General features: G+C 43.5%; 1 protein-coding gene across 4 annotated transcripts in view; it reads left to right on the plus strand.

The window, feature by feature from the left end:
* Positions 1–26,257, plus strand: part of NCOA7 (nuclear receptor coactivator 7) — a 157,347-nt gene that overhangs the window by 54,093 nt on the left and 76,997 nt on the right. The window lies entirely within an intron of this gene.

Here is a 26,257-nt window from a genome sequence, read left to right on the forward strand (position 1 = left end):
TTAATTATTAAATGGATCAGCAAAACAATTACTAAATTAATTTTATTACTTCCCAGGCAAGAGAGCACACATCAGTTCGTTGGTTATGCTTACCTGAGGATGAAAGTTTGCACCCTGAATAGGAGGAATGGGTCCATAAGCCCAGAAATGATTGGCTTTAACCAGTCCCATTTTTTATTGATCAGGAAGGATCCTTCATTTACGCCCAATGAGGGTCTAGCACAGCAAAGTTCACCCAAAGTTCATGATTTTTCTCATCAGCTTTGGCTGATAGCCTGCTCAGAATTCACAACCGATTTATAGTGAAACTCAGCACCCAGTGTACTTCCTGGGGAAGTGCTGCTGTGAGTGGGAAGTTCTTTGACAGGACCCGTGGTGAGGGATTGCTGTGATCTCTCAGGTGCCCTTGTTTTTTCTTGCATGGCCTCTGAGGCAGGTCTCACATCCATGGGACACCATCACACTGTTGTGTCCCAGCACCGCATGGTGCCCGAGCTGCCTTCTCCCTGCCCCATGGCCTACCCACCGGAATGCTGTTACTGGTTTCATTTTCTCTCTGGAGCCTCGGAGTGGCTTTCTTTCTTGTATCTTATATAAATTATTTTCCAATTTCTAGAAATTCTGTTTAATGGAACATTTATGTTTTTCAGAACAAGTTTCTGCCCCCCTCTGTGTTAGCAAAGAGTGAAACTGTTGGCTTTAGAAATCTGGTGATTGGTTACTTTGGAGTCATAATTTTAAGTGATCCTTGTAGTTTAATCTCACCGAAGGGAAAATAAGAAATTAAGGGTGGCAGTGGAGGTAGGGGGGTGAGAAACCAGGAACGACGAATGTGCTAATAGTGAAGGTCACATACATACACAAAAAACATTTAGGTGATTAAGCAGACCACTAAATCTCTTAGAAGAAATAAGTGGGGCTGGTCTTTCATGTCAATCAGGATGGAGGCAGGAGGTTGCTTTGGCTCCCTGCTAACAGATGCAGCCTTAAGGCAAGGCCCAGAACCTTTCCTAATCCTTCCCCAATCACAATCCTGTTCCTCACTTCCTCCTAGAGCTATTATAGGCGGGTCACTAGCTTAAGTTAGTGAGGCCTTCTTGCCTCTGTCTCTTCCTTCCATTTTGTTAGTTCTACAGATTGTTTCCCGTAAGAAATAATAATGGAACTTTAAGAAAAAAAAAAAATGACAGGTTCAGCTGTGAAGTTGTCACTGGTTTTTAAAAATCAAGACTGCACGCAAAACTATTTTTATAGGGAGATCATCAAGACATGATAAAGAATCTTTAAAAATAAGTCGTGATTTGATACACCGTGAGAGAAATATTAAAAGAAACACGTGGGTGGCTTATTTTTGTTTTTGTTTTTAGTAAACGCAAATGTTTGGCTTTAACCATGGAAAGCTCTCATGAAATACTTATCTGTGTGTCTGAAATCATCACGAGGTAAAGCTGAAGTGACTTAGAGATATAAATAATGCTTATTAAATATTGTGGACAAAGTATAGTTAGTCCTTCACACCTGTAAGAAAATTCTAAGAAATTTCATTTAAAATAATAAAAGATTTTGTTCTCTGAATAATCAATCCCCCTATAATTTGGATTGAATCTCTTAGTTGTTCATATGGAATTTAGGGCTAGAAAATATCTTAAAAACTACTTAAGCTGATTTCTTGGTCAAGCTGAGTTACTGAGTGAACAGGAATCAGTGAGTGGCTAACGAAGGCATCGTTTACCCGTTTGTTCAGCAAACGTTATCTTGCTTCTGGTGTGTATCCTGTGCTGAGCACTGAGTCTGTACTGATGTGTAACTAAGACAGACATTGTCTCTTCACTCAAGGAGCCTGTGTTCTATGGGGGAGAACCAGATATTGAACAGCTACGTTGTAGTAGTGATGATTCAATTAGACTATTGCTAAGTGCTGCAAGGAAAAATTAATGGCAGCATAGAGACCTTTGCAGGAGGACCTGCCCAATCCTGGGCATCAGGGAAGGCCTTCACAAGGAAGTAACATTTGACCTGATCTTGGAGGAATTAACCAGGTGAAGGGTGACGGGGTGCCTCTTTGGCAGGGGAAGCAGCGCGTATAAAGGTAGAAGGTAAAATCAATAGGAAATAGCATTGGTGGAACATGAAGACTGAGATGGAGCAGGATCCAGGGCCCAGGTTTCTACTTAAACTGCTGAGTGGACAGTGGTTTTCCAGTAAGACGGGAGACACCTTGGGGAAAACAGGTTTGGGGGAAGTAAATGACACGCTGGGTTTGGGTCATCTTGAATTTGGTGTGGAAAGGGCATGTGGAGCAGGGGAAGAGGTGATGGGATACATGGGGAAAACCCAGAGCCAATTCTGAACTGGAAGTATAAGGTTGAGAGGTATCAGTTGAGGAATAAAAATGGAAGCCATGGGTCATGGGTTCTGAGAAGAGAACTGGAAGAGAGTTCCCAACCCTGCCCATCCCTGATCTTCCCCGTTGCTGAGGTACATCTACCCCTTAGCTGAAACCAAAAGTCTGGGCGTTGGTTTTAAGGTCCTTTCCCTCACTTGCCACACCTAGTTCATTAGCAAACCCTGTTGACTTCTCCTCCGAGGACATGACCTTAGTCTGCTCGCTCCATGTCCTTCATCCTCGGTCCCCTAGATTGCTGCTGTTGCCTTCAGCTGGCCCCCACGCTTCTGCTCTTGCCCTTTCCAATCCCATTCTTCACATTGGAGCCAGAGGAGAACTTTTAAAACACAAATCGGATCATCTCCTCCTCTGGATTAAGTCTTCCAGTGGCTTTTCATAGCCCATGAAATAGAGTCTAAATAACTCTTTCCTTGAGTACAAAGCCTGCAAACGTCAGCCCCTGCCAACCTCTCCAATCTGGTCTTATCCGTGTTCACAGGGGCACGGCCTCCTGGCCGCCTGTGGCCTTCGCCCCCAAACACACACACAAGAGGATTGAGATGGAACACAAACACGAGCAGGGGGTGGTGTCAGGGAACCAGAATACATCTGGTGGGTAGCGGTGACTGCAGCTGGAGGGTCACGTGAGATCAGAGTTGGAAACTGGGGCCTCCCAGCCCCTGCTCACTGCGCTGTCCATCCCAGCTGCATCCTCGGGGGCACACGTCCTGTAGCCATGGGCCAGAGCAGCGCCCCTGGGAGGAGTGTGTCATCCTGTGCCACCAAGGAGTTTGGAATTAAAACAGAAAAAAAAAAAAAAAAAGAATAGAGGACAAAGGAGAAAAAATACAGTTTTTACTGATTGCAGGGCTCACCCATTTTTCACAATTTAAAGTCAATGGTAAGTGATAAGGGTAAGATGATTCAAATAGTGAGAAGCGAGTAGCATGGATGATTTTTAAACTCTTCTGAACTTTTCTTCCCTTCCCCCCTGCAGTTCCCATTCTCTATAGGTCACCTGGGTGCTAGGATCATATTGATCCTTTTAGAGAGGTTCATATCTGTGTAATCCGGTTTTTTTCTCCCACGCCCATTAATAGGTTCCTCTTGCTCTTTAACTTCTTTTATTTTTACTTCGGGTTATAGGTGGATGTGTTTATGCTGGTTCCATATTTTTTGCTATGACACTTACACTGAAGTGCATTTTATAGATACATGAAAGTTTCCTCGCAGTCCTCAAGGTCTGTGTACAGTTAAACTCTTGATTGTTATTCCAAAGTGCCCTCTGAGAACCGTGTCCCAGCTGGCATTCCTACAAACCGGGTTTTTTGTGGGATGTTTCCACTCTGCTGTCAACGCATGCTTTTAAAAAGTTGCTACTCTGGGGACATTTTAAGTCTCCATCAGCTTCTCCTTCGTCCTTTCTTTCTTCTCATTTCCTATCTTTTTTGTCCCTCTGACCTCATTTTCGCTCTTCCTTTCCTCGCTTGCTTGCTTCTCTCCCTTCCTCCCCGTCCTCCCCCCACGCTGCCGTCCTGCCTCCACCCGGGCCTCGTGTGTGCGACGCGGCCACTCCACCCGGAGAGCATGCTGTTCCAGGCCTCCGCGGCTCGTGTCCCTGGGGGGAGGCTGCTGGAGCTCCGCACCCCCGCGCCCGGCCAGGCGATGAGCCGTGGGTCCCTTTGAGAGCAACAGGTGCCCAGGGGGAGCGCAGACACGTCTTGGGTGGAGAGAGTGGAAGGTCCTGGAGCCCGGCGGCCTGAGAGGACGGGGACTGGCTGCCGGAGGAGTGCAGCCGGCTTCGCAGCCCGGAGGCCGGCTCGGGAGCAGGCGAGGCCCGGGGCCAGGCCAGGCCCGGCAACTTCCCAGGCGGCCTGTGGCACCGAGAACCTCATAAATGCTGTTTATCGACTTTCTCTCTCTGTTGTTCTCCTCCTGATGTAAGGGGCGACAAGCCCCGTGAGGGCGGCAGGCTGCGGCTCTGTGCGAGGCGTCGCTCGGCTCTGCTGGCCCTTGGCGCTCAGGCCCCTCGGTGGGCTCCTGGGGGCCGCACCCTTGCTGCGTGGGGACCCGCCGCTGGCCCGCATCCTCCCGGCCAGGAACGAGCCCAGCGCTCCCTGGCAGCTCCTTCCGTGCGTCTCAGACCCGCCCTGACTGGACTGAAGTGACAACAGCCCGTTGGGAGAGGGAGCTGGCGCGGGTGCGCGCAGTGGCCAGTGGTCTGCTGCCCTTCCTGGTCTCGCTGAACGGGACGGCAGGTTTGCCCTGCTCTGCAGGTAGGGCAGCTCCCTGGTCAGCTGTGGGGCGGCCCCCGATCTGCTCAGAGTGGCTCGCTCTCGTCCATTTCCCTGACGACACCGAGGGGGAGCCCATCTGGGAGCTGGACTTCCCTAGGAGCCCATTTTTCCCCGTAGATTTGGGGACCCAGAGATTACCGTGGAGTTGAACATTTACATGTTCGCATGTTTGATGAATTAGGGATTTCTCTGACCATACAATTCATTTAAAACATTTTGCAGGCTTTAACCATTTGCATTGGCTAAACTCCATGGGCTAGTGACCAGAACCTTGGCTCTCAGCAGTGGGATGGTACTCAGCCCATCTCCTGGGCCTTCAGAGTAGCACTGCCCTCTGGGTCTTTGCTTCAGGGCAGTAAAACCCAGGGGCCTGAATTGGGGAGGCATTGTTAATTTGCTTCTTAAGAGCCCTGGGCTGTATCCTAGCTGCATCAGTGCAGATGGGCCCCCATCCTGTGTGTCTGGCAGAGTGAATAGGTGGAGATATTTGGGAGGAGCCTGAGGAATAGCAATCGCTTACAAACCCTCATCTCAGTACAGTGGACGTCCCCTACTTTTTTGCACTAATTTTAGTTAGGGGCAGATAATTTGGCTTTTCCACCTCTGTAGGACTCCAGGTCACAAGGCTCTCAACTATTGCAAGCCACAAACATACGTTTTCTTTTAGCAAAGCTATATTTTCATCTGGTTCTACTTTAAGCAGATAAATTATAGCCTAAGCTTCTCTCTTTCTTGCAAGATCTTCCTGAAGACCAAAAGAAATGGACAATTGACTTCAGAATCCTAAAAATTCTCTTAAGTGTCCTAATAATGCAGCCCTGATAGACACATGATCTGATTTTATTGTCACATGACAAAGAGCCAGCTTCCCAGCTGGCATCCAACCCCAGCTCACCCAGTCCACATTTTGGGGTTCTTCATATGAAACAATGTTACTTCTTATGTACATTTCCATAATTGTCAGGACTGTCTTCCCCCTTTGTTGCGGGCAGGGGGTGAGAATGCCAAGGGACAGAAAACAGATCACACTAACTTGGGAGAAAAGGCATTAGAGGATTTACTGGCACACATAAGCTAGAAGTCCAGGTTAAATTTTAGATTTGATTTAAGGAATGTCTGGGTTGGGGCCCAAATAATGTCATCATGACCGAGTTTCTCTGTATCTAAGCTCTTCTACTCTTTTCTCAGATTTTACTTGATAAACACTGCCAACCCAGGATCTCCCTTGTGAAACATCAGGCAAAGCAAGTGTGTTTGCCAGTAGTCAACACAAGATTCATTGTGATTAGACCAGCCTAGGCCCTGTGCTGGTTCTTGGAGTCCCTGCAGCTGGGCAGCTGTCCGAGGGGCCTCAGTGCTTTGATTGGCTTGGGTCAAGTGTTTCATCCCTCGAGCTGGGGTGGTGCCCTACCCAGATATGGTATTAAAAGTGGGGGAGGCTATATTTACTGAAAATTGAAACTTGATGTCAAAACAAGGAGGAAAAGATTGTAGGGAGGCCAAACAAAAGTCTGCTACAATTATCTATAGGCTGTTAGACACTGAGCTAGGCACTGCAGTTAAAGTTTTTAAAAAGAAGAATGATACATGTTGAGTCTCAGTGAGTTTCTAGTCACTGGAGAGTTTTGAGGGAGTCTGTAAATATGGTACTTAATTCTGTCATTGGATAATTTCATCAGATACATTTTAAGGAGCTTTCCTACATGAGATTTTATGATTTCTGCTTCTTGGAAAATGAAATGGAAAGATAGTTTATTTGTTTAGGTAATTATTGTATCATTTTAAATTTATCATTTTAGAATTTTAATATTGTAGAATTCTGAAAATTCAGTAGAATTGAGAATTCTGTAGAATTCTGTAGAATTCTGAAAACTCCATTCAGTGCTTTCTCTGACCTCATAATTCCCCTAAAACAGTATCTGAATATGGAAGAATTAATATACTGATGAAGAACACTTTCTTTTTGCGTGTGGTAGCCTCACTAAAGATATAATAATTGTTGATGAATGATGAATTTTAGTTTTTGTCCATGTCACTGTGAAATTATAATGTATTATGGGCTAACCTTGCTTTTTATTGATTGGAGCTTCATCGTCTAATCTATATAAATAGCAATGAAACTTTTCTTTATTTGACTTTTGTTTGAACTGTGGCTAATATACTCTCTGTGGAGAGTCTCAGCAATGTTTAAAAATACATATATTTTCCCTCTTCTTATGCAATATTCTTGTCATTACATTTTGGTTTTCTTCATAAACCTTCTTTAATCTCAGCCAAAATACGGTCCAGCTGAGTTTTCTTATGGTTTACTGAAGGAACATGGAAATCCACAGGAAATTTGGATGACTATTATTATTCCAATGTTATGAGGGTTTAAAAAGTTTCATAATGTGTATTAAAAGGAATTCTTGAGATCAGAACACTTAAAACTATATAAATAAATGCAAATCTATGAGAAATTACATTGCTTTTTATCAACTCTAAAATCCAAGTGTAAGTTTCTTGGTAAAAAATTCCTGTGGGAGAGGTTGGTTTGATGAGTCAGTTAATGGCATATAACGAACTCTGTTTTATCTCTGTCTGCTGAGACATGTAGTGGGTTAAAAAGAGGAACTAATGATAAGAGAGTCTAGTTTTCTTTATTTGGGGGAGAGGGGCAGATATCTGAATGGTGGGGAAATTGTTAGGTCTTGCCCCTCAAAGCACTTTATATTATTCTTTGAATTGATAGATTGGTATTGAGTGGAGTTTGATTTCTGTCAGTGTGAGGGTGTAGAACAACCTCCCTTGAGATGAGGTCGCTTTTAGTCCATGGGATGGGGTCAAATTCAAGAGTTTCACCAATTTGTGAAATTTGACACAGGTAAACTCAGCCTGTCCCTAGCCTGCTTTATCATTCCAGGACCGATGTTTATTCACTTCCTTGTTTGTTTGTTTGTGTACACATTCATTCATGTCCCACCTTGTTCTACAAGGATTTGAGATGCCTTATAAAAATTACTAGTGTGTAACCTGCATGCAACCAGCCTGGTTTTGATCCACTCCCTGTATTGAGTCGCATTCAAAGAAATAAGCACGACAGAGAAAATAGTTCCAGTATTTACTTCATCTCTCAGGAGACCTCCAAGAGGGAAGTAAATGCATTTTATATGATGGAACTTTTTTTAAAACCCTCTTTCACTGTCTGAACTTTTACATGGCTGTTGGCTATTTCGCCCAACTCCATCCTTCTTCTTGACCCTTCTTTCCATAGTTCTCCTTGTTCATGAGTTGGGCACTTACTGGTTCCCCGGGTGTCAAAACCCTTCCTCACCCTTAGCTCTCAAATTATATAGGACCTCACATCCTACATAAAAGGCAGACTAAAAAGATGTAGTAGTAGTGTCTGATATTAATATTCATGAAGACACTTTACTGCAGCCAAAGTGCAGAGAGAGGACATGAAGCCAGCGTAGGACTCAGTCGAAGGATACCGCAGAGGACCGACAAAGCATGGTCCGAGACTACCGCTCATGGTGGATGGACCCAAGAACAGAACTTTATGCCGTCTGGAGCGAAAGGTGCAAACATTGGCCTTAGAGACCAAAGCAGTGACGGAAACGAGGGGATGATAGGTGGGAGCCACCAGCCTGCAATGTGGGTGTGCTGTAGGGAAGGAGGACTGGTGCCTGCTGATGACCGCACATCCCTTTTCCGAGGAGGAGGCTGCTGTTGCTCTGCTCCAGCCTATTTGGCCATGTGGGGCCTGGGACCAGTGCTAGTCTGTCTGCTTATTTTTCAAGGTGAGCCTGAAATTCACATTTTTATGTGGAATATCCTCATTTTAAGTGCTCTCCTTCCATCATTTGGATTTTTAAAAAGTGCTTGTGGACCAAGCAGAAGACGCCAGCAGGATTTGGTCGCTCAGCTCTGATCAGAGAAGGGTGGCCTGCTTGGTTTTTGTACAAGTCCATTGGTCTCGCTTTCATCTTGATGTGCTCAAGATCAGTCCTCTGGCAAAGTCTGGAGCCTGGCATTCTCAGATTCTCAACATCAACTAGGTGTCCAGCTACTGATTTCAGTTCTGACCCCCTTGTTAGTGTCAGACTCTGCAGGGTCAAGCACCGAGTCCCTCAGGACTATCCTCCCTTCAGATGCCAGTCAGGAGTCCGGAATCCCCAGTCAGCCCATGCTTCTGTCCAGCTCGGCTACGTGTATGGGAGTTCCTGTGATCCCTCCTCAGGTTTGACAATTCTAAAACAGCTCACGGGACTCAGGAAGACACTTTGCTTACATTTACTGGTTTATTTTATTGGATATAACTCAGGAACAGCCCAATGGAAGAGGATGCACAGGGCAAAGTCTGGGAGTAGGAGGGTGCAGAGCTTCTGTGCTTTCTGGACATGCCACCCTCCTGGTGCCTCCAAACCCTATCACTTAAAGATTTTTATAGAAGTTTCCTTTTAGAGACACAATTGATAAAATCACTGGAGTTGGTGATTGAACTCAATCTCCAGCTCCCCACCCCTCCCTCCTCAGAAGTCAGGGATTTCCAGTCGTTGAAACAAGGCTTGGTGTTTCTGGTGACTAGTCCTTATCCTGAAGCTGCCTTAGCTGCCCTCTCCCTCCAAACAACAGGATTCATTCCTCCCTCCCTCCCCCACTCCCTGCTTCCCTCTTTCTTTTCTTTTCTTTCTTTCCTTTCTCTCTCTCTCTCTTTCTTTCTCTCTTCCTCTTTCTTTCTTTCTTTCTTTCTTTCTTTCTTTCTTTCTTTCTTTCTTTCTTTCTCTCTCTCTCTCTCTCTCTCTCTCTCTCTTTTATTTATTCATGAGAGACACAGAGACATAGGCAAAGGGAGAAGCAGGCTTCCTGCGGGGAGCCCAATGAGGGACTTGATCCCAGGATCCTGGGATCATGACCTGAGCCAAAGGCAGACACTCAACACTGAGCCACCCAGGTGTTCCCCACGATTCATTTCTTAACACACAAAAGATATTCTTATCACTTGGGAGATTGACTCACATGTTTTAGGAGCTCTGTGCCAGACCAGGAAGGGACAAAGACCAAGTATTTATTTATTTATTTATTTATTTATTTATTTATTTATTTATTTATTTATATTACAACACAGGGGTTCTTTTTGGTTGGTTAAGAGCTAACTAGTATACTTGAAGATGACCACCATTGAGGCTTTTTTTTTTTTTTTTTTTTTGAAAAGCCCAACCAAGACTGCCATGTGGTTGGGAGGCCATTGCCCCAGAGACTGGCCCTCAGAAATATGAAAGCAAGGCCAAGATTTTTCTTTAAAAATCTATTTTTGGTGCGACTTTACATGTGAATGAATAACCTGAGTTCAACAGCAGTTCTAGAAGGGAAAAATTTCAAAGTAGATATTGCTAGTCTTCCACCCCCTGAATCCTGTTTTTTGAGCAATGTCATTTCCCAAGGATATGGACAGCATATATCAACTAGAAAAAAAAATAGCTCTAGGAAATTGAATGGACGTATTGGATGTAAGCCAACTAAATTGAGAGCATCTGCTGAAATAATTTTTTAGATTTTATACCTGATAATACATTATTCTTTCTGAAAGTACCTGTAATGACAGGAAGAGTTATGAGGGGAGTTCTAATTTATAACATTGATATAACCGTATCATAAAAGAGGAAGCATATGTGTGTGTCTAAAATTATTCAAAGGCTGTTAAAAATTATTAGAATATATTTCAATAGTGGAATGAGGGAGAGAAGTTGAGTTAGAGAATATTCTAATTTTATGCCACTCATAATTGTTTTCTTTAGCAGGACATTTCTGCTGATCACAAATGTTATGTTTCACTCATGAGACTTTTAGGAGAGCATTAATTTATATACTAAACTGATTATTTCTGGATTGCAAGTTTTAGCTCTTATTTTCTTCCATGTTTCTATGGTTTAAAGCAGTTAGGGAATTAGGTTAAAATCTGAGAACAAGATACCTGCTCTCACTGTATTTCTGCTTGGAAAATTTCAGGTAGCTCTGCTTTAGTTAGTTGCTTGTTTTTGCTTAAACAGTATCAAGAAATCAAAATTTTTCCGTTTTTCCAGAAGAATCCTGTCTCTGAAATATATTGCTGCTATGCTGAAATATGTATGTCACTGAAACTTATCTCAGTGCTGTCACTGGGGAGTGCAAGCATATGATTGATTTTGAGTAAAAAAAAAATTAATAATTTAAGAAATTGATATAAGAAAGATTTCTGGGCACACTGAGGAGCTCCAGTGAGAGAAAAAAAATGTTTGGGAGACTTCTTCAGCTTTGTAGATGATTATAAACAGTAAAGACTAATTTCAGTGATGATTGAAGGCATCAGAGATGAAAACAAGATTTAACCCTTTAGAAATCCTGCCCGTGGAAGTGTTCCTCCCACTGTCCCCACCTCCAGGAGGTTGTTTTGAGGTCGCCCGACATAAAATGAAAGCTCACATCTGTGATATTTTCACTGCGCCTTGAGATTTCAGGATAGTCTTCAGTATACGCTTGGGTTTTGCTTTAGAAATACATGTTTACAACCACTCATTGCAAGCCATGAACTCTTCTTAGACCTGGTAACGATTTGGACATAGGGTAGAATGTTGAGTTTATAGTTATTTCTATCACAAAGGCTGATTTAGCCAGTGTGTGAGAAATGAGGAATTACCACCAAAGATAGCTGGGTCCTGATGCCTGGATTTGTGAGTATTACCTTCTATAGCACAAGAGACCTTGAGGATGTGAGTAAGTCAAGGATCTTGAGGTGGGGGATTATCCTGGATTATCTGGGTGGGTTTGGAAACGCAATCTGGGTGGCCACCGAGAGTAAGCAGGAGGCAGAGGGCAATTCAACTACAGAGAAGAAGGCCGTGTGACCCTGAAGCCAGACACTGTGCCGCTGGCTTTGGAGCTGGAGGAAGGGGCCACTGGGAAGGCTGCCCCGCAGCTGATTTTTGGACTTCTGACCTCCAGAGCTGTCAGAGAATGAGTTTGTGGTCATTTGTTACAGCAGACCTGGGGAACTAAGCCACTTAGTTTAACTGCATTAAGTTAAATAAACCCCATGCGCTACCATTGGGAAGCAAAAGACATTTAACAGTTAATACTTTGTCACTTCTTGACGTTTCCATTTGCAGGTTTTCATTAAGTTCTGGGCAGCTGTGTTTATCAGCTTCTTCTTGACTGATAAGCAATGAAATGCCTAATGTTTAAATAGCATATTTACGGGCCCTTGCTGATTGCTCTTGGCACAACACGGCTCTTATCACCTGGAGCAAGTTCCCTTTTCTGCTTCCCTTCCTCAGTTTATAGCTGAGTTATAGGTCACCATTGTTGGTGCCAGTGATTTCCCTCCAACTTTTTCAGGCTGTGACTCAGCATCCTGACTTTTAGAAGAAGGAACCAGACTCCCACACAGGCAATCTATATATGCAACAAAAGCCTGTCTTGTTTCATAAACACAAGGCAAACATTCTACACAGTAAACGTTCATTTTGTGGCCGTGCCATTGTCATCCCGGTACCGAGGAGGGCCACATGAGGCTCTCTGAATGTCCCTTTAAGAACCCACCCCAGGTCTCTTTCTGAAAGTGTGACAATTTGCATCCATTGCTGGCACCTGCACTTTGAGGAGCAGACTCCCCTAAAATTGCACTGATCCCATCATTGTTTTAATAGCAGGAAGAAATCCTTAAAAAAAAGGAGGCAACTTTTGTGGTTTGTCTTCGATTGGCATTCTGTTTAGCAATCTTTATTAGAATGCATTTATTTTGTGAGGCCAAGGAAATTCCATTATGTGTACGTGTGTTGACCTGTATGGATATATCACTGGTCATTGAACTCAAAGCTGAAGGATCTCTTTTTCTGTATTGTTTTTTCTGAACCAGAGTATTTCCATTTTGGCCGATTAAAGATCTGGGGTGGGTGGGGGGAATCTCATTGTCAAAATTAGACAAAGTGAGGAAAAGAATGCGCGTCTCCAAGGTTGGCGCTAGTATCAGGTACATCTACAGACTCTTCCAGGGATTACTCCTAAGCTGTTTGGTTTCATTTGATCATAATTCAACGAGAGAATTTTCATCAAGTGAGTGTTTTTGTTTGTTTGGTTAACTGTCTTCCCCCTCTGGCGTAAAGTTGGATATTATTCGGCTTATATCACAGTTGGAAATTCGCAGTGGAAATTGAAAACTGACCTTCCTTTTGTGAAAACACAAAATGAAATATTAGAAGTGATACTCTTCTAAAAATAATAATTGGCTTGTACTAGTGACTAAATTCATAGCAGAGTTAAATAAAATTAATATTTATGTATACTGAGAAAAAGAATGTGAACACATAATAATATCTAGAGTTTATCAGGTACCTTCTTTGTTGTGTTATGGTGCCTTAGATGTTAACTTATTTCCTTGGATCCTGAGAAATCCTCAGGTGATGGCAGTAGCTTCAGCACAACAAAGGAGTAACTTCTGGTTATTGAACCCTTGCTGTGGACCAGGCGTGGGTTGTGTTTTATAGGAATTGTAAGCTTTCTGTGTGCTAGTTGGTGTAATCATCACAAAAAAACATCTGAGGCCATTTTTTCCCTTTGAAGGACAAGGAACCTGAGGCTTAGATTGAGTAGCTCACCTGAGGATGCACACCTAGGAAGGAACAAATGAGCATTCAAATTCAGACATTGCTGGCCCAAAGGCTGAGCTCATTTCCAGGTGACACTCCATCCCCCCACGTCACCCCCCAGTCTGGAAATGGCAAGAGCCAGGAAAAAACAGCCTAGGCTCCGAAGAACAGCCGAGGTTGCAGTGTTAACAGCCAGGAACAAGAACCCAGGGACAGTCCCCTGAGGGCGACAGCCCAGTTCTGTGTGATAAGGGAGGGTGTGGGGCCACATTGCAGGATTTCCCTGTGACAGCTGGACTCGGGGGAAAAGAATAAACCACTGACAGAGATTTGCCCAAATGTTGTCATTGCTGTAGATATTTTAATTTTTACAGATTTATTGGCCTGATAATTACAGAAGTAATATGTGGCAGTTGTACAAAAAAAATTCAACAGCACCAGATTATATGAATGTGAAAGTTGCCCCACTTCTCTCTCCTTCCCTGCTGACCAACCATTTTCTCGTACCTACGTATCTAAACATATGTACATATATGTAAATGGAATAGTTGCTCATTTTGACAGGGTTTTGCATGGTTTATTTATTTTTTTATTTCACAAAAATAGGGTCATACTGTAATACTGCTCTATAATTTTCTTCATGGAAGACTATTCTGTCTGTATCTTTTATGTTAGTACTCTTATTTCCCTACAGAGGCAGTTTTGAGGAGAAATATTTGTATTAATCAAGACTACAGTTAACCCTTGAACAACACAAGTTTGAATTGCAAGTCCACTTATACACGGATTTTTTTTCAATAAATACAGTACAGTATTATAAATGTATTTTCTCTTCCTTATTATTTTCTTTTATTATTATTATTTTTTAAATTTTTATTTATTTATGATAGTCACACAGAGAGAGAGAGAGAGAGAGGCAGAGACACAGGCAGAGGGAGAAGCAGGCTCCATGCACCGGGAGCCCGATGTGGGACTCGATCCCGGGTCTCCAGAATCGCTCCCTGGGCCAAAGGCAGGCGCTAAACCGCTGTGCCACCCAGGGATCCCCTTATTTTCTTAATAACATTTGCTTTTCTCTAGCTTCTGTATTGTAAGGACACAGTGTGTAATACATACACAAGATCTGTTAATTAACTGTTTATCTTGTCAGTAAGGCTTCCAGTCAATAGTAGGCTATCAGTAGTTAGGTTCTGGGAGAGTCAAAAATTGCATGTAGATTTTTGGCTGTGTGGGGGTTGGTGCCCCCCACCCCCTGAGTTATTTATTCAAGGGTCAACTGTATTTTGGGAGGTGGGTGGGCAAAATGGGTGAAAGTGCTTAAAAGGTACAGACTTCCAGTCATAAAATAAGTAAATCCTAGGGGTGTAGGGCATGGTGACGATAGTTAATAGTATTGCACTGCATATTTGGAAGTTATTTAAAGAGATCTTTCTTAAAAGTTCTCATCAGAAGAAAAAAAATTGTCACTGGTGATAGATCTTAACTAGACTTATTGTAATAGGTGATCATCTCACAGCACGTACTAATATCAAGTCATGGTATTGTTCACCTGAAATTAATATAATGTTCACATTCAGTATGTCTCAGAAAAAATATGAGGGGCAGTCCCATATGGTTTTGGAGGTCAGAACTTGGACCTGACCTGCTCGCATTCTTCCAGTGATGGGGAGCCCATTACTTCATGGAGTGGCCAGTTCCATATATATATATATTTTATGTAACTTGTATAATTTAATTTATTAAATTATTATATATTTAATAAATATATATTTATCTATATGTTTATATATTATTTATTTATATATTTATATATATATTTTTAAAGATTTTATTTGTTTATGAGAGAGAGAAAGAGCATGAGCAAGGAGAGGGGAAAAGAGGGAGAGAGAGAAGCAGACCCCTTGCTGAGCAGGGAGCCTGACATGGGACTCGATCCCAAGACCGTGGGGTCCTGACCTGAGCCAAAGGCAGATGCATGGATGACTGAGCCACCCTGAGCTAACCTGTATTACTCTCTGGCTTCCTCTCCTTCATTAATATGTTCTCTGGAGTTCCACAGGCCAAATCTTTCTCCCTCTTCACCTGTAAGTGAATGAAATAGGGCACCAAGGGCTATCCTTAAGGAGGATAAAAAACAAAGCAAAAACCTAAAAACAAAAACAAGCAAAAGGAAGACAATACTGCCTTCATGGTTGATCCATTTTGACATTTTCTACTTTTCTTCATGGAGCCGTTAGCGTCAAATCATAGAGCAGTGCGTTTTTTTTCTTTTTTTCTTTTTTTTAAACACCCTTTGTACGTAAATGGTTCACATACAGTGGTTCTAAGTTGGCCTCTGGACTTTCCCAGGGATAGAAACCGTAGTGAAAGGAAAACATACTCATATATGAGGGAGCACAGAGAAGTGCAGAGTCTTGGGATTAGTTTGGATTTAAGATTTTTTTTTTTTTTTTTTAACTCAAAACTGCTTCACATTTCCTAATCTCAGGGAAGTACAAACTTTGCGGAGTAGGAGCCAGACCTGCGCTTGAAACGCGTGTCATCAGCCTCTTGCTTTTGTTTAACCTTGAAGTACTGGAGGATTTATTGTCTTTTCAAAGAAGATCACAGCTGATTAAGCAGAGAGCCAAGCCTAGAGTTGAAATCTTTCCTTCCTGCGAGCCTGTTTGCCATCGAAGCCCACTAGATTGCCAGGCATTTCTCCCCCAATAGTTCACCGAATTTCCAAAGTCCAGTGAATTTTATTTTGAAATCAAGATAAGCGTATATGCTGTGGAACACTTGTAGGAGTGGACCTAGGAGGCCCTGCTGCTATTGGCCCACATCTTGCTTTGTGAATTCCTGTTCTACTACTTAACTATGTCCTGTTGATGTGGGAATGTTGGGGTCCAGAGCTGGGGGCCAGGAAAGAATTCCTGAGACATCTTTGGTGCAAAAAGGTGGTTTTATTAAAGCATGGGGATAGGACCCGTGGGTAGGAGGAGCTGCACTGGAGTCCTGAGGAGTGGCTGGTTATCCTCTATCCTATAGAGGGGAGGGTGATGGTAGGGTTCCAGGAACCTGAGTCTGGAGGTTTCTGGAGATTGGTTTTGCCTTGTAAATCATTAAGATAGTTGCAAACTGATGGGAGCCTCTTGTCCTGCAGGACTGTGATCTCTATCAGTTAACCATTTGTTTTTCCCTTTGTCCTAGGGCAGCCAGGAGGGCCTGAGGAATGTCACATATATCCCCGTGGATGGGTGGGTGTGTGCGTGCATGGGTGTGCGTGCATGGTGTTAGCTTGTGCTTTGCCTACATCTTGGTTTTTGCTCCCTCGTCATTTTCCCCGAACCGTCTAGACCTTTATTTTTTTTTTAAGATTTAATTTATTTATTCATGAGACAGAGAGAGAGGCAGAGACACAAGCAGAGGCTTCTCAGCAGGCTCCCTGCGGGGAGCCCGATGTGGGGCTCGAGCCCAGGACCTGGGATCACGACCTGAGCTGAAGGCAGATACTCAGATACCCCCCAGGCGTCCCCCATCTTGACCCCTAAATGTTTAAGATTGTTAAAGGGAGAAGGTCTCATCTTCTGTAGCTTCTTCCAGCTGTGTAGGGGCACCGCGCTGTCCCTGACTCTACGTCCCTGTGGGTCAGTGGGGGAACATCAAGGGGACTTACTAAAGGCAGGGGCCACTGAGTCCAACGTAGACAGTGAAGAAGTAGCTCTGTGGGTGGTGGGGACCATCTGTGGACGTGAAGTCACGGCCGCCCTTGAGTCCCAGCACCAAGCAGAGAGACTCTGGAAAAGGCAGCGTGTTATAGGATTAATATGGCTGTAAGGATGAGAAGTCCAAAGACAGGACCCCTAATAGTTGACCAGAGTCCTGCTCCAAACCAGGAATTGAATCCCTGAATGAGACAGAAGGATTTTGTAGAGTCTCAGTTTGGGTATTCAAATTTTTTAATAGCCCCATGGCGTGCTGGTGATAATCTGGAATCTATACATAGTACTGCATTTTATTTTATTTTTTTTTAATAATATTTTTTTTAATTTATTTATGACAGTCACACAGAGAGAGAGAGAGAGGCAGAGACACAGGCAGAGGGAGAAGCAGGCTCCATGCAGGGAGCCCGATGTGGGATTCGATCCCGGGTCTCCAGGATCGCGCCCTGGGCCAAAGGCAGGCGCCAAACCGCTGCGCCACCCAGGGATCCCAGTACTGCATTTTAATAATGGCACATGTACCACGTCGTGCTGCTGTTCCGGCCTCTGATGCCATCCTGTTTTGTAGGCCTGTTTTATGCACTTGAGTCAATTCGGTGTTCGGTGGGGGAAAGCTATCATTAGTGTCATGTGGGGCTCTGACCCTGTACATATTAAGAGCATCCGTGTGTCCCATGACATCCTCCAGCCCTGAAGGGAACAGAGATGAATGCTAGGTGCTCGTACGAATATAACACAGAATGTGTCCACTGTTGTTTTAAGTTTGGAAGGTTGGCTGTGTCGGTAATGGTTTTAATCATGCATCTGTGCATTCAGGCAACACCCAGAGTACAGCGGCCTGGCTAGCCTGGGAGGAGCTGTGGCCCCAAGTTAGAGCTGCCTAGCATTGGGCCTGGCACCCATCTAATTATAGGCCTCCTTGAATTGCAGCAGGATATCAAGGGCTAGTTACGTTGATTGATTGATTTGATTTAATTTGATTTATTTGAGAGAAAGAGAGTGAGCACCAGCAGGGGGATGGGACAAAGGCAGAGGGAGAAGAAGAAGCAGATTCCCTGCTAAGCAGGGAGCCCTATGTGGGGCTCGATCCCAGGACTCTGAGATCATGACCTGAGCCCCCTCGGCGCCCCAAGGGCTACTTGGTTTTACAGGGCCATCTTTCCAGAGGGTTGTGGATGCCAGGCCAAATGTAAATAGTAATACATATTTAAGGCCCAAGCCATTTGCTGAGCTACCATGCAATAAAGGATGGTCCGTTGTCACTTTGTAGGGACCGAGGGAGTCCAAATCTAGGCAGTTTCTCTTAGCAGAGTTTTCATCAACTCAGTGGCCTTTTTACCCATGAGTAGCCTAATGTAAATCCTGTATTACCTTCCATTGGTTAGTTTTGGGTATAAAAGTTTTTTCCCCCTTATTCTTAAGCCAGTCTTGTGTGTTTTTGAATATCCTTGTTTCTGGGCTGTGTGAATTTTTTTGGTCTGAATAGACTGGAGCTATGGACTTTATTGGAGTTAATATTTATTTTGTGCTGCCTGTTTGGCTGTAGTCTGCCAAATTGTTTCCTTTGGACTCTAAAGTCATGTGCTTTGGATGTCCTTTGAGGTGAGTTACAGCCGCTCCCTAGGTAGGGGTACAGCCTTAAGAAGACTCATAATTTCAGGCCCATATTTGATTGAGGAGTTATGACTTGATAATACCTTTCTTTCCACATTGCCTCAGGACTCTTGTAAATTGTTAAGCATGAATGAGCACTATTAACCCTGCCTTTTGGACACAAGTATTTGCTTGGAAGGCTTTGGCCTCAATAATCTGAGTTACATTGATTTAGCATACCTAGCTTTTCCTGTCCCCTTTTTCATGAAACCCCTGCCATCAGTAAACCAACTGTTGTCTGTGTTTCAATAGGGGAATCTTTTAAGTCTGATCAACTAGAATAGATAAGAGCAGTGATTTCTGAGCAGTCATGTTTGACATGGAAGTACAATGGTTAGGCCCAGGCATAGGGTAGCTGGGCTTAAAGTATGAAGGTTTTAAGGATTATTCCAGGTATATCTATAAACATAGCCTCGTACTTAATAAGTCCACCTCCCATCATCCATTGGCGGCCTTTGGTTCCTAAGACATTGTTGACCATACGTGGAGTCATTACAGTCAGGGACTGTCCCATAGTGAGTTTTGGGGCTGCTTCTACCCGGAGGACTGTTGTGTGCTTGGTTAAAGCCTCTATTTGCACTTTTACATTAATAGAGGTAGTTCCTGGGACAAATATGATTAAGGAATAAAACCATCAAGAAACTCTCTTTATTTTGAGGTGCAGGCTTAACCATATCCTAATTACAAGGAATCACTGGCAGGTGGGAGAAGAGTTGTCTCAGAAAATAATAAGGGCATCCCCAAGTGCATCATCTAATCCAGTCATAAGGAAAGTGGGGTCATCCATTCTTTCCACAAGCCCATAGTTAAGCCCATGGAGTGGGATATGCTCTGGCTTTTTTTTTTTTTTTTTTTTTAAACTTTTATTTATTTGTGATAGGCACACAGTGAGAGAGAGAGAGAGAGAGAGGCAGAGACACAGGCAGAGGGAGAAGCAGGCTCCATGCACCGGGAGCCCGACGTGGGATTCGATCCCGGGTCTCCAGGACCGCGCCCTGGGCCAAAGGCAGGCGCCAAACCGCTGCGCCACCCAGGGATCCCCTGCTCTGGCTTTTAAAGAGTGATTTGTGTCACCCCAGCCACACAGAATTGGTCAAGGTGATAGTTGAGGGCCTGTATCTAGGGTACCTCAGTCCATTTGCCCTGTTTCCTACAGAAGAAATCTGATAGATGATATGGAGGCCATGTGGTGCTATAGGAGATCAGGCCTTTTTAAAATCAGCAATCTGAATTGTTTCCAGTGGGTTAAAAGGCATTCCAAGGGAGGGTCCTTGGGCACTGAAGAAGAGAGAAGATCTCATGCTCCTAGAAAAGTAGAGAAGGTCTGTTACCAAGAACACCCCCTCCCCAACTCTGGGGTGATACCCCATGTAGCATATGTCAGAGGTTCCTGGTGGCGAAGTGTCCCTCGAAGGAAATCGCTATGACCACTGCCTGCCATTAAAGCCCTGGAGGAGGGGTGTTAGCTTCCCCTCCCACCACTTCCCACCACGTCCTAAACTGCAAAAAGTGTCCCGAGGGGTGGATGGAGATACGGTGCCTTTTCTTGATGACTGTGCCATGAAGGCCTTGACTTATTTTGCTTTGCCTTGAAGAACCCGCCATTTCTAACCCTTGAAAAACACTAGAAAAGTGTTACAATGGGAAAATTGCCCAATTTTGTAATTTAAGTAGTTAGTAGGGGACACTGATGGAAAACAGTAAGGATAGAAATCCACCATGGTCTAAGCCACAATTCAACACATGTATTTCCTTACAGCCGACTTCCCTAGGAAACCGTCCCTAGTTGGGTTTTAATTCCATTGGGTACTGGTTTTGGCCAGCTCTGGGTGGGGGCCTCGTGGCCAGAGGGGCTTGACCAAAGATGTGGAGGGGATCACATTAGACCAGCAAAGAGTCTTAAGACTGGCAGCTGTCCTGGTGACTTAAGTGGCTGTCCCATGCCCAAGACAGACGACCTCGTAGAAGGACAGGAATAAAGAGAGGGCATCGGGTTTCTGGGTCTTACTACCATCCCAGCCAAGGTACTGACTTCCAGCCAATAGGCAGGCTTTCTCTTCCCCTTAGAGTAGCCACGGGCTGGAGGGTCACAGCCTGAGCCATCGGCTTGAAAGTGTTCCACTAAGACCACACTCCTTGAAGGGCCCTGGGATGCAGTAGAGAAAGTACTCACCAAGTTTGCACCGAGGCTCAGGGTCCAGATGTGAAGACTGAGCCCCATGTTAAATACCAAATGATGTGGAAATATTGGGGTCCAGAGCTGGGGGCCAGGAAAGAATTCTTGAGACGTCTTTGGTGCAAAAAAGTGGTTTTATTAAAGCACAAGTAGAGGACCTCTGGGTAGAAGGACCTGTGGGTAGAGGACTTGTGGGTAGACCAGCACTGGGGTCCTGAGGAGTGGCGGGTTATCCTCTATCCTATAGAGGTGAGGGTGATGTTAGGGTTCCAGGAACCTGAGTCTGGAGGCTTCTGGAGATTGCTTTTTTCTTGTAAACTGATGGGAGCCTCCAGTCCTGCAGGACTGTGATCTCTATCAGTTAACCATTTGTTTTCCCCTTTCCTTTGTTCTAGAGCAGCCTGGAGGGCCTGAGGAATGTCACCTATATCCCACTTGGGGGAAGGGGTTGGGGCTGTTAGCTTGTGCTTTGCTCTCAGCTTGCCTTTTGCTCCCTCATTGCTATGACCTTGGGAAGAAGTCCTAATTTTTCTCAGCCTTTCTTTTCTTTTCTGTAACAGGGAGATAGGATCACCTACCATGTTGGGCTTTTGTGAGGATGGGATAATATAAAGTATGTATCATGGTGTCTGGTTCATTAGTCAACTCAACAGTAGTTTCTGTTAGAAGAAAGTTCTTTCCAACTTTTTGTAATAATCCTTTTTAAAGAGCAAAACTCGGGGCACCTGGGTGGCTCAGCAGTTGAACATCTGCCTTTGGCTCAGGTCGTGACCCTGGGGTCCTGGGATCGAGTCCGGCATCGGGCTCCCCTCATGGAGCCTGCTTCTCCCTCTGCCTGTGTCTCTGCCTCTCTCTCTGTGTGTCTCATGAATAAATACATACAATCTTTAAAAAAAGAGAAGGAAAACTCGATTTTTAAAATTTAGCAATATGTGTTAAATTATTCTTATAGTAGGGAAAAGACTTCAAAGACTGACTACTTAAAAAAAATACTTTTCTGACTAGCTGTTATACATGGTGTAAAATCCAAAAGGCACAAAAGAGAACACAATGGAAAGTAATTTTTCTTATTCTCTTCCCCCCCTCCAGCCACTAACTTCTGCCAGAAATGCACTTTACTATTTTTCTCGTTGTACCCTTGTAGATATAGTCATGCCTATACTAAATAAGTCTAAATATTAAATGATTTCTGTCTTCTCCCTTCCCTCTAGTCTCTTGCTAATAGGGCTAACTGTTGCATCGATAGCTCTAAGTCAGTACCATCCAGTACTTTCTGTGATGACAGATGGAAGTGTTCTGTATTGGTACCCACTATGGTACCCACTGGCATGTAAGTCTGTTAAACTCTTGAAATGTGACTCTTGGGGATCCCTGGGTGGCTCAGCGGTTTAACACCTGCCTTTGGCCCAGGGCGCGATCCTGGAGTCCCGGGATTGAGTCCTGCGTCGGGCTCCCTGCATGGAGCCTGCTTCTCCCTCTGCCTGGGTCTCTGCCTCTCTCTCTCTCTCTCTCCCCCCCTCTGTCTGTCTATCATAAATAAATAAATAAATAAATAAATAAATAAATAAATAAATAAATCTTAAAAAAAAAAAAGAAATGTGACTCTTGCAACCAAAGAACTGAGTTTTAAACTTCTATTTAATTTCAATTAAATTTAACAACCACAGGTGGCTGGGTAGTGGTTATCACATTGGACAGTGCTATGCTAGATATCTATGTCTCTGGACTTATTACGTACAGAAACACATGAACCTCAAATTGTGGAGTTAGGGAAAGAGTAATCTAGGACTACTAATTTAATATTAATTAAGAAGTTTATAGTTTAATACATCTTATTTTAAAAAAAAAAATAAAAAAAAAATACATCTTATTTTTTTTAAGGTTTTATTTATTTTGACAGAGAGAGAGCACATGCACAAGCAGGGATGGGGGGTAGCAGGCAGAGGGGGAAGCAAGGAGCCTGACGTGCTGAGCAAGGAGCCTGACGTGGGGATCAATCTCAGGACCCTGGGGCCATGACCTGAGCCAAAGGCAGATGCTTTACAGGCTCAGCCACTCAGGCGCCCCTGGTTTAATACATTATATGTGGCTAATATATTTTCTTTTTAAATCAGGCATCTGATTAAGGAGATGTGAGTTCATTTTTGACACATGCTGCTAATTAAGAAAACAGTGAAATGGCCTGTATGTAGGAGAGCAGATCACAGACAGAGCCTTGTTTATCTGTTCATTCATTTGCTCATTCGTTTAAGAAATACTTCCTGTGGGCAGCCCGGGCGGATCAGCGGTTTAATGCCACCTTCATTCAGCCCAGGGCCTGATCCTGGAGACCTGGGATCGAGTCCCACGTCAGGCTCCCTGCAAGGAGCCTGCTTCTCCCTCTCCTGTGTCTCTGCCTCTCTCTCTCTCTCTCTGTGTCTCTCATGAATAAGTAAATAAAATCTTAAAAAAAAAAAAAAAAAAGAAATACGTCCTGAGAACCTCATGTGTACCATGGAGAGGCCCGGGGAGTATGGCATTTTAACAAAACCTGGACAAATCCCTGCCCTCAAGGAGCGTCCACTCCAGTGCTCACAAAAGCCTCGTCTCATCGCTAGATGCCTCTCTGGGTGTCATTGCCCTGGATGTGAGCAAGTGGCCGGAGAGACCTCTGCAGAGACAAAGCAAGGAACCTGCTCAAGGCCCTGGCTCTGATTGTTGCCAATGCCCCGAACGTACTTCCTTTAGGGAAGGAAAAAGCTTCAGAGGAAAAACAAGTTTTCATTCAGCTGCTAAAAACACTTTCTTTAGCAGTATCAACTTGTTTATTTCTTCATCTGCTAACTCTGGGTTGACTGCTATTTTTAGTTTTAACATTTTGATTTTAAAAAGCCAAGAGATTCCAGAATAAGTCCTTTAATATTCCTTTGTGGTAGGGAAGGAGCAAATAAACAGCTCAGAATCATGACAGCAAGCCATACTGCCTCCCTCATTCAAGTATACGTTTCATAATAAAACTATAATTATCTTCTGAAAAATAGTCCAGAGAGATCGTGAAAACCTGAAACGATGCCCTGGGAGCAGAGATCAAGAAGAGAAGGTGAATTTGAGAGGGAAAGATTTAGCAGACAGAACCGATAGGGCTCAGTTACAGTACTGAGAGGACAGTGAATAATAAGAGTTTTATGTGATCGCGATCTCTTTTAAAGAAACGTAAATGCGGAATAACAAAATAAAGGTAGGTTTTTGGACTCCTGTTCACAGCTATCAAATTTAAATACGTCTCAGTGAGTATAGTCATTCATCTGCTGAACATGTTTTGCTAAGTATTTTTTTTGGAGGGGGGGGGTCCACAATATAAATGACTTTACATTTGGGATCATTAAAAAAAATGGTTTATTTTCTTGTGTGACCTTTTGTTTTCAGTTTACCTTAATTTAGTGCTAACGCCAACCTATTGTGAGAATGTCTTACCATGATAGATACTTCAAGAACGACAGAGAAGGCTTAAACAGGAACGTTTGAAGAGCATGAACTGCTCCGCCTACGTCGGATGGCAGCCGCTCCCTCTTAGACGGGGGGTTAAACATGTGTTCCCATGCTCTGAAGGAAGGATTTTACAGTGGGCTTCCCGAACTCACATCTGCTTCCCAGTTATTAGATCAGAATGTTCTAGTCGTGTTGGTATACTCCAAAGAAACAAACTCTCATGAATCCTCTAGTCAAAACAAAAGATATAGCTGATGGTAAAATCAGTGACGTATCAAACTGGACTCTGTTTTCTGTTAAACAAGTTTGATGTTGCTATTTTCTAGCCTTTTTTTTTCCCCTTTAAAACACAACTACGTTTGGCTCTAAGCAATGACAATAATGGTCTGTGTAGAACAAGGGGCAAATGAATAAAACAATGTATCCCATTTTGTTATTTCCACGTGTGAAAATTAGTCTCTAATGAGATGTCCCCAGACAGTGCTGCTGTTCATCAAAACATGTGCCCTAGATCTGAGTGAGTTTAATTGTCGTGGGGACCATGAAAATGAGGACATGTAAATCAACATAAAGTGGAAAAATCCAGAAGAGGGAGAGGCCGCGTTATTTCAGGCTACATAGAATTAATTTTTGACTCCTCTTTTCTTTCTTCATAGAAAGAATGATTTTTGGAGGTGGGCAGTAAGGCTCATCTCATGCATGTTTTTGATAAGCCAGCATATCAGAATAACATCAGCCCATCCATAGCTAGTTTCTGGATGCAGATAATCAGCTGCTTGCATCAACCTCCCTAAGCCAAGTGCTGGTCTCTATGACATCTAGGTTACTGCATGCTAATTTCAGCCTCACATAGTAATCTTGATCAAGAAAGAAATTGTTTTATTAGGAACATTATCTGACTCAACATTGCAAAGAGCCACCCACTCTTACCAGAAAACAAAACAAACAAAAAAACTCAAAAAGCAACCAAATGGCTTAAAATCTGAGGTTAGAAAATAAAAACATGTCTATTGAATAGCACTCCTTTTCATGAGTCTCTGATTTTGTTTGGTTTGTGGGATTTTGTTGTTGTTTTAACAAGTAAACATAAAAAGCTAACCTAAGAGATGGAGAGTGTATTCATCGATGCTTGTTGTCCAGCTGTCCTTCCTCCTGGGCCATATAGTCACATATCAGCCAATGGAAACCCCAGAGCATGGCTGCTACGTGTTCAGTGAATCACAGCATAGTTGGAATGTCTTGTTAGAATACGACGCCCTATCCCCAAAGCTGAGTGTGTTACGTATCTCACCATGCTTAGTTGTCATGACGTATAATGATGTCTGTGTTATGTGTCGACATATATTACCTCAGTTGATCCTAATAAAAGACCCTGTTAGATAAGGGTCTCTTATTTAATGAGGGATTTCTCCAAACCGTTAAATGGATTTGTTCAATGTCACAAAGAAAGCAAAGCAGAAAATCCAACCTCAGTCCCTTTATTGTCCGATACGTATCTCATTTTTCTCCCAAAACATTTCCTTCTCCTTTCCCAACATCAAATGTACAGATAGATGCTCAAGAGACAAAGGAACCGGACATGTGTATGTGTAAGAGATAGCTGTGACCATGTGTAAACAGAAAGGGGGCGAGCAAAAAGAGTCCTAGTTAAAGATACTTACATTGGAGCGGAGTGCTTCATAACAGGCCAGGACCCCATTCTTCATATTCTGGAGGTGAAAGCATTCTTCGGAAGGGCTGCTAAGAACAGAGTGACACATTAGAGTGATACGTCAGTTGGGAAATATTTGGGATTATTGGATTTCAGCAAATTATAGCAAACTTCATCTCTTTGACTTAGGAGTAAGGAGCTGCAAACATCAAATATGCTAACTGCTGTCGCAGTCAGCTATTAGTAACACAAGGGTGACTGTATATATAATCCTTACGGTGTTTTCTGTCTCAGGAAGTGCAGCTCTTTCTTCAGT

This window comes from Canis lupus, chromosome 1, assembly GCF_003254725.2.
Source record: "Canis lupus dingo isolate Sandy chromosome 1, ASM325472v2, whole genome shotgun sequence".
NCBI lineage: Eukaryota > Metazoa > Chordata > Mammalia > Carnivora > Canidae > Canis > Canis lupus.